The following is a 12,115-nucleotide window of genomic DNA, read 5'->3' as shown; positions in this document are numbered from 1 at the left end:
TGCGACATAACAGTGAACAGTGGAGGGTAAAATTGCAATTATTTCCTTAAGGGGGGGGGGGACCACAAAAAAAACTTCTCTCCTTCTGAAAGCCAGCGAACCCAAGCAAAATCGAAACCCTAAACCTTCGATTTTGAAACCATAGATGCGATATTCGGCAACAATGGTTTCTAATTCGAAACCCTAGGCGGCGGCTGGCGGCGGGAAGATGACCGGCGGTTCTGTCGGCGGTTCTGACGGCTGTGGAGACGATTCTGATGACGTTGGAGGCGGGTCTGATGGCGGTGGAGGCTATTCTAATGGTGGTGGCCGTGATTCTGACGGAATCCGGCGGTGTGGGCGGCAGCGGTTTCGAACAGAAAATGGCTGACGTGAACAAACCAGTAGAAACTGATGCAAATCGGAACCCTAGTTCAGATTTCTGCACCTTCAGGTATCTTCTTCTTCTACACCTTCGTTTCTGTTCGGTTTCTGTTCGGTTCAACAACACGAGCCTGGGCTCTGCTACCAGTTGTTAGGATCGGACACTCTCACACGAACTCACACCACACACACTCTGCTCTCACTCAATCTGCCACAATCAAGAACACAAGGATTTACGTGGTTCGGTCTAAACTGACCTACGTCCACGGGTAACTAGGAGTTTATATTTAGCTTGGGTGAGGTACAAAGTTTACAATACAAATGAATCTCTTATATAGAGATTGAAGAAAGAGAAGAATGAACCAAAACATTATCCTCTGAAATGGGTTACAGGCATTATTGGTTCACCCCTGCCACCTTATCCTCTTATCAACTTGATCAGCATTGTGACCTCAGCTGAACAAGTTGTCAAGTGGTTTGGCTTCACACTCAACAGAACCAAGTCGTTCTTAGTGCCGCTGAGCTCCGTCACATTACTGATCTTCAATTCGATTCATCTAGTACTAGAATTGTAAGTTAAACCTTATTTTCGCGCATGTTGCATCATTTTCATTTACAGTCGACTTCACTTCACTGACCAATGTTTTGTCTGACCTAATTTATTCAATGTTTCCTAATATGGGGAAGATTTGTAAATCGATAATGTATCTAGCGATTGCTGATAATATGAACGTGCAAGTTTACACATTAATTGTCACTTGGGGAATTGCAGGAACAAGGCTATTTAATTTGGATGTGTACATGTAATTTGGGTGAAAGAGTAAGTGATAAGTTCTTATATGATATCCTTATTTAAGCTGGACGGGTAGTTGACTCGCACATGGGTATACTTTTTATGCAACTAAGTCCGTCTAAAAGTCTAAGATTCGGATTTTTCTTACTTTTTAGTTTCTTTGTGCTCTTAATACTCAAGACTCTTTGGCTTAGTTATATGTCAAAGACATATGTTGATAGTAGACACGAAGTGGATGACGCTTTGCAGTCTGAATTAAGTATAATGCTTCAGTTCATTCATTCACTGACTCGACACTTCTAATGGGGTTTTCTAATTACAGGAAGTTAAAAATCTTGACACTTCTAAAACTTTGTCTAGCATTGGTCCAACTTATGCTATCTTGAAGTTTATGGAATGTGAGTGGTTACTTGTATTGCAGCTCTCTTTTTTAAATGTTTTACACCTCCGTGTGATCTTTTGTTTTTATTTTATGTAAGTTACTTAGATGTATTGTTGATGTTTGGGGCATACAACATGACATTTAGCCCGTTTGACCCATTCACTTAGGTAAGTATTTTTATTTGGCGCATATGAAATAAAAATAAACCCAAATCGACCAACTTAAATGGTTGAAAAACTGCTATATTTTCAAACCAGAAGTGTAAATTTCATATTCAAGAATTCTAAGAAGTAACACATTCAGATTATTCTTCTCATTTGCAGGCTTTAGTAAAGACATTGGCTACTGAGGAGTTATTTTAGCATTGATGCTCCAAGTCACGAACATGCGCAACCACTTCCTGGTAAAATTATTTTTTTTGATACTGGGAACATTTTTTTACTTGAATTATTAAGCTATTAATGTTAAGTGATGCTAACTAAGCCAGACAGTCAGTTACTCTTTTCTTGCTATCTGAGCCATGACTTCTAAAATTAGCACAATTTGTTTAACAAGTATTAGACATAGTTTATTATTATATTATATTAGAGGGATTAGAATGTAACATTATAATGCGGAAGATCACACAAGATGGCCCAAAACAAAATAAGAGGATAAAAGCTACACCAAAACGGTGAGTTATTTTCTTCAATTAAAAAAAAGTCCCCCATACAAAAGTTCCAGCAATTCTTTATATCAATTCAGGAAATAAAATAAAAGGAAACTAAATAAAGAAAAATAAGAAACAAAATCAGAGAATTAGGAAGTCAAACCTTCAGCCGTACATTCCGTGACCGCCAGTCCCCATCCCGCGTTGATAAGTGCGTATAACTTTAGTTGGACTACAATTTTGATCCAGACCAGTTTGCGGGCCCGGTTGTAAGCCTGATGCTCCTGCATCATCCCCCCCTGAAAAGCATTCGCCATTCTCACTATCAGACGCATCGTAGGGAGCTAAATCCGCGACGTTAAAGGTGGCGGAGACATTATAATGACCCGGTAAGTCAACTTTGTAAGCATTATCATTGATTTATTTAAGAACCTTGAAAGGGCCATCTGCTCGAGGATGTAGTTTGCCAAAACGTCCGCCCGAAAAACGTTCGTTACGTAAATGGATCCACCCCAAATCTCCTTCTTTAAAGACAACGCGTTTCCGCCGTTGATTAGCGTGATCAGCATACTTCTGATTGGCTTTCTTAATGTGGTCCTGGACTTCATGGTGCAAGTGTTGCATATCAACAACTTGTTGGGCTCCATCAACATGTGGTGTAGGAAATGGCAGAGGCGCAAATCAAGTGGGGTAAAAGGATTAAGGCCATACACAATTTCAAATGGAGTCTTCCCAGTGGTGCGATTGACAGACCTGTTATAGGCAAACTCGGCTTGAGCTAATGTCAGATCCCATTGTTTGGGATGGTTCCCTACAAGACTCCGAAGCAAATTACCAAGACTTCGGTTGACAACTTCAGTTTGACCATAGGTTTGTGGGTGGTGAGAGCTACTAAACTGAAGGTTAGAACCCAAGCGAGACCACAACATCCTCCAAAAATGCCCAACAAATTTCACATCTCGATCGAAGGTGATCGATTTGGGAATGCCATGTAGGCGCACAATCTCTGCTAGAAATAATCGAGCTACCTGGCTAGCATCAAAAGTTCGAGCGCATGCAATAAAATAGGCCATTTTCGAAAATCGATCAACGACCACCATGACAGAATCCTTTCCCTTTTGCGTCTTTGGCAACCCCAACACAAAGTCAAGACTGACATCACTCCACGGGGTGGTGGGTACGGGCAGCGGGGTGTAAAGACCCGCGTTCGTGTGGTGGAGCTTAGCCACATGACATACTCGGCAACGATTAATGATCCGCATGACATCTTTACCCATACGTGGCCAATAATAATGATCTTGTACCAAACGCAAGGTTTTGTCTCGCCCAAAATGACCAGCCGATCCACCACTATGACTTTCAATAATAATAGAATCTCGAAGAGAACATACCGGGATTCACAACTGTGTGCCCTTGAAAAGGAACCCGTTGGCCCGAGAAAAGTGTTGGAAAGGGCTGTTAGTGATGTGCACAAAATGCAACATATAAATTACATCAATTGTGGCATAAAACTAACCCTTTTTTAGTACTAATGTTGGAAAAAGTGTGCTTTTGTCTTCCTTTTGTGTTTTCAGGATTAAATGAGCTCAAAATAACAAAGGAAGCAAAAAGACAGCAAAATCTAACATAAATACAAGAAAAGGAACAAAAGTGGCATGCCCGACCCCCCGACAACATCTTCCCAAGCAAAAAAAACCGAGAAGACAGAAGACTGAACACGCCCCGTGATCAGCGAGCACGGGGCCGTGCCCAAGTAGCAGCAGAAAAGACAAACTCATAGAAGCTTCTACTGCCCACCACGGGGCCGTGCCCAGCGGACACGGGGGCGTGGTCAACTTCCTGTAGGCGCATTTATTGGAATTGCGAATTGCAATTAATGAAGAGAGAGATTTGGATGGACACGGGGCCGTGCCTAGCGGACACGGGGCCGTGCCCGAGCTTCTGTTCAGCCTATAAATAGGAGTGTTTGGAGCTCTTGCAACTCATCCCTTAGCACATCACCTCTCTCACACTTCACCCACCACCCACCACCACCATAACACCATCATCCACCACCATCATCCATTGTCCATCATAGAGTGTGTGAGTCGTCTCGGGATCCAAGATTGATCGTAAGAGTTCTTGACAATCAAAGGCCATGTTTGCCTAAGTCTTTTACATCACTTGGTGAAGACAAGTGTTTAGTGTAATACTTTTTATTTTTAATCTTTTGCACTTTTTAATTGGTTTTGTATTAATGACTGTAATTACTAGTTTCTTATGTTGAAGGTGATTCTTCCTTATCATTTGTCCGTGGTGTCTTGGCATTATTTTACTGTCTATATAAAATAAAAATTTTCACCATTCATATCTCCACGGTCTATATGGAGGTATGTTGGCTACCTGGTCGGGGGTTAAGGGAACGGTTTGGTAAGAGTCTTGCCATTGTTCAGTGTATATATCCTGCAAAGGACCGGGGTCAAATTTAGTAGGACCAACTTCAATACCCAAAGGTATTGGATGGCGGGGGTCCAAACTCTTTGATCCCCTCATAAGTTAAACTACTATTAAAACTTTAACCCAGCTACTTAGGACTGTATCCCTGCTGACTCAGACTACTTAGCTGAGGGTAACTTCGCCTTCAAAAGAGGGGCTTACCACATTATGATTTAATAACTTAATTAATTATCTTTCAATAATCCGACCCTTTAGGATTGTATCCTTGCTAACTCAAACTACTGGGTTGAGGGTAACGTCACCTTCAAAAGAGGGGCCTACTACAATAATTAAGATAATCTCTTAAACAAGTGCAAAAGTGCGAAAATAATCAAAGGTTACACTAACATACGAGTCGGATCCAAGTGATTCATCTTGTCTATCTGTTTTTATTTTTATTTTATTTTTCAACATTTATTTAGTTTTCTTTTCTTAGTTTAAAAACCTTTTTCTAACATTTTGATTTGATTAGACGTTGAGGATAAACCAGTACTAAAAGCTCTTGTGTCCTTGGACGACCTCGGTATCTTACCAACACTATACTACGTCCATGATGGGTGCACTTGCCCATATGTGTGTTTAGTGTTTGTAAATATCGTGTTTTATAAATTTAAAACTTGGCTAAAAAGTGTAAAAGGGCTTAAAATATATACCTAAAAAATATAAACACTTCACACGCATCAAGTTTTTGGCGCCGTTGCCGGGGACATAAGGATTTTAAGAAAGTTAGGAATCAACGGCCTAATTATTTTTTTATTTTCTTTTTATTTTTTTAGTATTTTCATAAATTTTCAGCTTCTGCAGAGCTCAGCACGGGCCGTGCCTGGTCGGACACGGGCCGTGCCCAGCAGTGTCACTGGCAGTTTTTATTTTTCGAGTTACAGAGAGCTGAGCACGGAGCCGTGTCGGTGCAACACGGGGCCGTGTCCAACTTTCCGGTATTAGGGATCCGGAAAACAATCGCTGTATCTCCGACCACGAGCCGTGTTCACTAAGCACGGCGCCGCTATCAATGCACCGAATGTTGAAGCCAACAACTTCGAACTTCGGCCACATTTGATACAAATGCTTCAAAACTACGCAACCTTTCATGGGCTTGCGGACGAGGATCCCCATCTACATATTACTAATTTCTTAGAAATATGTGATACCTTTCGGATTAATGGAGCATCAAATGACGCCATCCGCCTTCGAATGTTCCCATTTTCACTAAAAGACCGAGCAAAAGCTTGGCTCAACGCCCTCCCAGTTGGTTCGGTAAACACCTGGGATGAACTAGCCCAAAAATTTCTATATAAGTATTTCCCTCCCGCTAAAACGGCTATTTAATGACTGAAATTAATACATACTCACAAAAGGAGGGTGAATCCTTATATGAAACATGGGAAAGGTTCAAGGAGCTATTGCGAAAGTGTCCCCATCACGGTTTTGCGGTATGGCAACAAGTATCAACTTTCTATAATGGGTTGTTGCCACACAAGAGACAAACACTTTACTCTAGCTCCGGGTGACTTTTAGGTAATCGCCACACGCATGAAATATACAATCAAATCGAGGAAATTGCTCAAACCAATTTTCAATGGCACACTCCCCGAGGCAATAAATCTATTGCCCCGGGCGCCCATAAGGTTGATGAAAGCACTTCTTTACAAGCCGAAATCGAGACCCTTTCTTCAAAAATTAAAAAGTTAGAAATGACAAAAACGGTCTCGGTTATGGCTTGTGAAGGGTGTGGTGGGCCACATGAAAATTGGAGTTGTATGAAAGAAACAAATGATCAACCAGAATCGGTAAACTACATTGATAATAGACCTTGGCCGTCGGGTCCTCCAACGGGTACCTACAACCAAGGATGGCGTAACCACCCTAACCTTGGCTGGAGAGAACCCGACAATAGTAGTAACCAACAAAACCTAAATCAACAAACAAACTTTCAACAACCAAGAAATGAGTCACAAAATTTCCCTCAACAACAAGGTGGACGAGAAAGGCTTGAAGATACTATATCTCGCCTCATCTCCGACACTGAAAAGAAAAACTCGGATCGATTTCAACAATTGGAATCAAATTTTAGAAATCAACAAGCTAGTATACAAAACATTGAAAAACAAATAAATCAACTAGCTCAAAATTTCTCCGAGAGACCACAAGGCGCGTTACCAAGTAATACCGAAACAAACCCAAAAGCACAAGTTCATCTCATAATATTAAGAAACCGTACCGTGGGTCCCGCGGAAGTTCCACCACCACCACCTGAGGAGAGCGCAACACCGCCCCAACAAGAGAAGGTTTCTCCTCCACTTCAAGAGCCCACCAAGGCTCCTCCGGTTCCATACACTAATGAGCAATTCGCAAAATTCGAGAGTCTACTAAAACAATTGCATGTTAATATTCCTTTCATCGAAGTCCTAACTCAAATGCCTAAATACTCAAAATTCATGAGGGACTTCCTCACTCATAAAATGAAAATTGAATCATTGCAATTAGTTAACCTAGGCGAAGAATGCTCCGCCCTCGTACTCAACAAACTCCCCCAAAAGAAAATTGATCCCGGAAGCTTCACAATTCCTTGCTCGATCGAGGAATCCCCCATTCGTAATGCGCTAGTCGACCTTGGGGCTAGCATTAACCTCATGCCCGCATCAATCTTCAAACGACTCGGCCTAGGAAAAACGAGCCCTACCAAGATGAGTATACAACTTGCCGATAGGTCCGTCAAATATCCACAAGGTGTCGCTGAAAATCTATTGGTCAAAGTCGACAATTTCGTCTACCCGGCCGACTTTGTCATACTAGATATGGAAGAAGACACCGAAGTCCCCCTCATACTAGGGAGGCCATTTCTAGCCACCGCACAAGCAGTGGTAGACATGAATGACGGAACACTCACTTTGAAGTATGGGGACAAGGAAGTGAAGTTTGGGGTTGGGAAGAGAATAGAGGACGATGACCCGGTAAATTACATGAAGGTTATTGATTCGAGTTTGGATGAGGCTCTCCGACGGTGCAACATGGGATGCAAGACATCCTGCTCGGAAAACATATAACCTCACTTCGGGTCTAGCCAAGGACCCTTATAAACGTGGCGCACTACGGAGACATTCCGCGGAACTATCCTTAGTTTAGTTTAATCTTTTAGTTTAATTTTAATTTGCATGAATAAAACACACTCGGGATGGTGAAGGACAACAAGGGAAACGAGAAACATTGCCCCATGCACGAAAACAGGACCATCCGACGACAATTTCTTCATTACAGTAAGCTCAGCACGGGCCGTGTCCGCCCAACACGGCCCCTTGTTGCAGACTCTGCAAAAAATCGCCCAGTTCAGGTAACTGGACACGGGCCGTGTTCGCTGAACAAGCCCCCGTGTCCAGGCTTCTGTTTCTTTTCTTTAATTTTTGTCACTGGCACCTGAACACGGGGCCGTGCCCGGTCACCACGGGGCCGTGTCCAGGATGCCAGTAACATAAAATTTTGCTTTTAACACCATTTTACACATTCAATCAACCTAAAAACTTATTTTTGGGACACATTGAGGACAATGTGTAATTTAAGTGTGGGAGGGATGCTAAAACCTTGAATCATGCAAGTCCTAATAACAAGCCTTACACAAAACTCTATTGGAACCGCTAATCACCCCAATTTTTTTTTCAAAAATTTTCATTTTTTTTACTTGTCTAAGTTTAAGTTGGGAATTCAAGTTCTAACAAGGTCATATTTTTACAAGTTTACAACCGATAGCGCCGTGATAAAAAGAACCAACATAAGAAAATTATGAAAAGGCATCACAAACTTAGTTAAAATTTGATTATATATACTTGATCACATAAAAACCCTTTCCCACAAAAGTGAGTTTTGAGCCTTTAACGAGCATAAAAATATATATATCTTTACACTAAATGCTCATTTTTCGTTTCTTGTGTGAATAGCCGTTTGGTTCATACGACTCTAGAACTTGCCACAACAATACATTCCCGGTCCTTATCAACTTAAACCCGAGTAAGTAAATGATGGAGGCATTAGGACTAACCCTTTTTCATTCTACACCATTATTTTTCATTTTTTTACCACCTACCCAAAATCCCCATAGTCAACCCCTTTGAGGCTAAACCCTTTCATTTCTTAACTCAAAACAATCACCCTTTTTACCCACCTAAACCGTTTTATTTTTAACCCTTTTGTTTTAGTAACAACGTTCGGTTTCCTTATGACTTGAAAAAGAAAATATTATATATTTTGATGAAACCAAACAAACAAACAAGTTCATCAAAAATAACTTTGTTTGAATAGAACGGTTCATCAAAATAAAAAAAAAATGTGAAAAATAAAAAGTCTTTCAAAAACTGACGTTTGTTACGCCTTTCGCCCTTTTACTAACCACTAACCCAATCACCCACCTTTAGCCCAAGCCTAACCCTTCACCCAAAAAGTCCTCTTGATATTTACAAAGGTATAAAGTTAAAAAGGAGGAGGAATGATTTCTTGGCAAGCTTATGGTAGGAGTAAGTTCCATGCCGCTCTCGAGTGATTCACTAAAAAAAAAATACACCTTCGGCCGAGTGTTGAGTGATCCCCCGTGAGGTATGTAACTTATATATAAATGGAATTTTAAAAAGGTATGTTATGCCCTTATAAGTAATTTATCTTAAAAAACGTTTTTAATAAATCATAACGAATAGAATTGTAAATAAATAAAAATAAAACCTAAATAAAGAATCTTGGAAATCCCGACACTCTATGACGAGCCCAAAAAAAAAAATATTCTCTTCTACCCATTACATTTGGGAGTGAATAAAGCCACATTATAAAGAGTTTACTTGAGGAGAAGCAAAGATTCAAGTGTGGGGGTATTTGATGTGCACAAAATGCAACGTATAAATTACATCAATTGTGGCATAAAACTAACCCCTTTTTAGTACTAATGTTGGAAAAAAATGTGTTTTTGTCTTCCTTTTGTATTTTCAGAATTAAATGAGCTCAAAATAACAAAAGAAGCAAAAAGACAGCAAAATCTAACATAAATACAAGAAAAGGAACAAAAGTGGCATGCCCGACCCCCCGACAGCATCTATCCAAGCAAAAAAAACTAAGAAGACAGAAGACTGAACACGCCCCGTGCTCAGCGAGCACGGGGCCGTGCCCAAGTAGCAGCAGAAAAGACAAACTCATTGAAGCTTCTACTGCCCACCACGGGGCCGTGCCCAGCGGACACGGGGGCGTGGTCAACTTCCTGCAGGCGCATTTATTGGAATTGCGAATTGCAATTAATGAAGAGAGAGATTCGGATGGACACGGGGCCGTGCCCAGGGGACATGGGGCCGTGCCCGAGCTTCTGTTCAGCCTATAAATAGGAGTGTTCGGAGCTCTTGCAACTCATCCCTTAGCACACAATCTCTCTCACACTTCACCCACCACCCACCACCACCATAACACCATCATCCACCACCATCATCCATTGTCCATCATAGAGTGTGTGAGTCGTCTCAGGATCCAAGATTGATCGTAAGAGTTCTTGACAATCAAAGGCCATGTTTGCCTAAGTCTCTTACATCACTTGGTGAAGACAAGTGTTTAGTGTAATACTTTTTATTTTTAATCTTTTGCACTTTTTAATTGGTTTTGTATTAATGACTTTAATTACTAGTTTCTTATGTTGAAGGTGATTCTTCCTTATCGTTTGTCCATGGTGTCTTGGCATTATTTTACTGTCTATATAAAATAAAAGATTTTCACCATTCATATCTCCACGGTCTATATGGAGGTATGTTGGCTACATGGTCGGGGGTTAAGGGAACGGTTTGGTAAGAGTCTTGCCATTGTTCAGTGTATAGATCCTGCAAAGGACCTGGGTCAAATTTAATAGGACCTCCTTCAATACCCAAAGGTATTGGATGGCGGGGGTGCAAAATCTTTGATCCCCTCATAAGTTAAACTACTATTAAAACTTTAACCCAGCTACTTAAGACTGTATCCCTGCTGACTCAGACTACTTAGCTGAGTGTAACGTCGCCTTCAAAAGAGGGGTCTACCACATTATGCATTAATAACTTAATTAATTATCTTTCAATAATCCGACCCTTTAGGATTATATCCTTGCTGACTCAAACTACTGGGTTGAGGGTAATGTCACCTTCAATAGAGGGGCCTACTAAAATAACTAAGATAATCTCTTAAACAAGTGCAAAAGTGCGAAAATAATCAAAGGTTACACTAACACACGAGTCGGATCCAAGTGATTCATCTTGTCTATATGTTTTTATTTTTATTTTATTTTTCAGCATTTTAGTCAGTTTTCTTTTCTTAGTTTAAAAACCTTTTTCTAACATTTTGATTTGATTAGACGTTGAGGATAAACCGGTACTAAAAGCTCTTGTGTCCTTGGACGACCTCGGTATCTTACCAACACTATACTACGTCCACGACGGGTGCACTTGCCCATATGTGTGTTTAGTTTTAGTAAATATCGTGTTTTATAAATTTAAAACTTGGCTAAAAAGTGTAAAAGGGCTTAAAATATATACCTAAAACATATAAACACTTCACAAGCATCAAGTTTTTAGCGCCGTTGCCGGGGACACTAGGATTTTAAGAAAGCTAGTAATCAACGGCCTAATCATTTTTTTATTTTCTTTTTATTTTTTTAGTATTTTCTTTAATTTTCAGCTTCTGCAGAGCTCAGCACGGGCCGTGCCTGTCGGACACGGGCCGTGCCCAGCAGTATCACTGGTAGTTTTTATTTTCCGAGTTACAGAGAGCTGAGCACGGGGCCGTGTCGGTGCAACACGGGGCCGTGTCCAACTTTCCAGTAACAGGGATCCGGAAAACAATCGCTGTATCTCCGACCACGAGCCATGTTCACTAAGCACGGGGCCGTGGTGAACTTTCTGACCATCATTCTTTTTTGTTTTTATTGCAGGACTTGGAACCAGACGCCACATCTGAACCTTCTACGTAGTGTATGAGCTCCAGTTCTAATAAAGACATAAAAGAACCTCTAGAAGAACCTGAACGCTTTATCAAAAAAAGACTTAAAGCTAAAAATTAAGAGAAGGTTTCGGGGGACCCACTTCCAATGGCGGACCAACGTACCCTCATGGATTACCTACGACCCATCGTAGGTAATCTCGGCGCCGCTATCAATGCACTGAATGTTGAAGCCAACAACTTCGAACTTCGGCCACATTTGATACAAATGCTTCAAAACTCCGCAACCTTTCATGGGCTTGCGGACGAGGATCCCCATCTACATATTACTAATTTCTTAGAAATATGTGATACCTTTCGGATCAATGGAGCATCAAATGACGTCATCCACCTTCGAATGTTCCCATTTTCACTAAAAGATCGAGCAAAAGCTTGCCTCAACGCCCTCCCAGTTGGTTCGGTAAACACCTGGGATGAACTAGCCCAAAATTTTCTATATAAGTATTTCCCTCCCGCTAAAACGGCT

General features: G+C 41.0%; 1 long non-coding RNA gene and 1 other non-coding gene across 2 annotated transcripts; one reads left to right on the top strand and one right to left on the bottom strand.

Moving 5' to 3' along the window:
* Positions 1 to 1,140: 1,140 nt before the first annotated feature.
* On the top strand, positions 1,141 to 1,941 carry LOC110934884. The gene is made up of 2 exons (XR_002588704.2): positions 1,141 to 1,705; positions 1,862 to 1,941. It is a non-coding gene; the product is annotated as an uncharacterized LOC110934884 (long non-coding RNA).
* Positions 1,942 to 5,989: 4,048 nt separating this feature from the next.
* On the bottom strand, positions 5,990 to 6,091 carry LOC118491842. The gene has a single exon (XR_004892287.1). It is a non-coding gene; the product is annotated as a small nucleolar RNA R71 (small nucleolar RNA).
* Between the last annotated feature and the right edge of the window lie 6,024 nt (positions 6,092 to 12,115).

Source organism: Helianthus annuus, chromosome 4 (assembly GCF_002127325.2).
Source record: "Helianthus annuus cultivar XRQ/B chromosome 4, HanXRQr2.0-SUNRISE, whole genome shotgun sequence".
NCBI lineage: Eukaryota > Viridiplantae > Streptophyta > Magnoliopsida > Asterales > Asteraceae > Helianthus > Helianthus annuus.
Note: the sequence above shows the minus strand (reverse complement) of the source record. Positions and strands in the feature narration are given on the sequence as shown.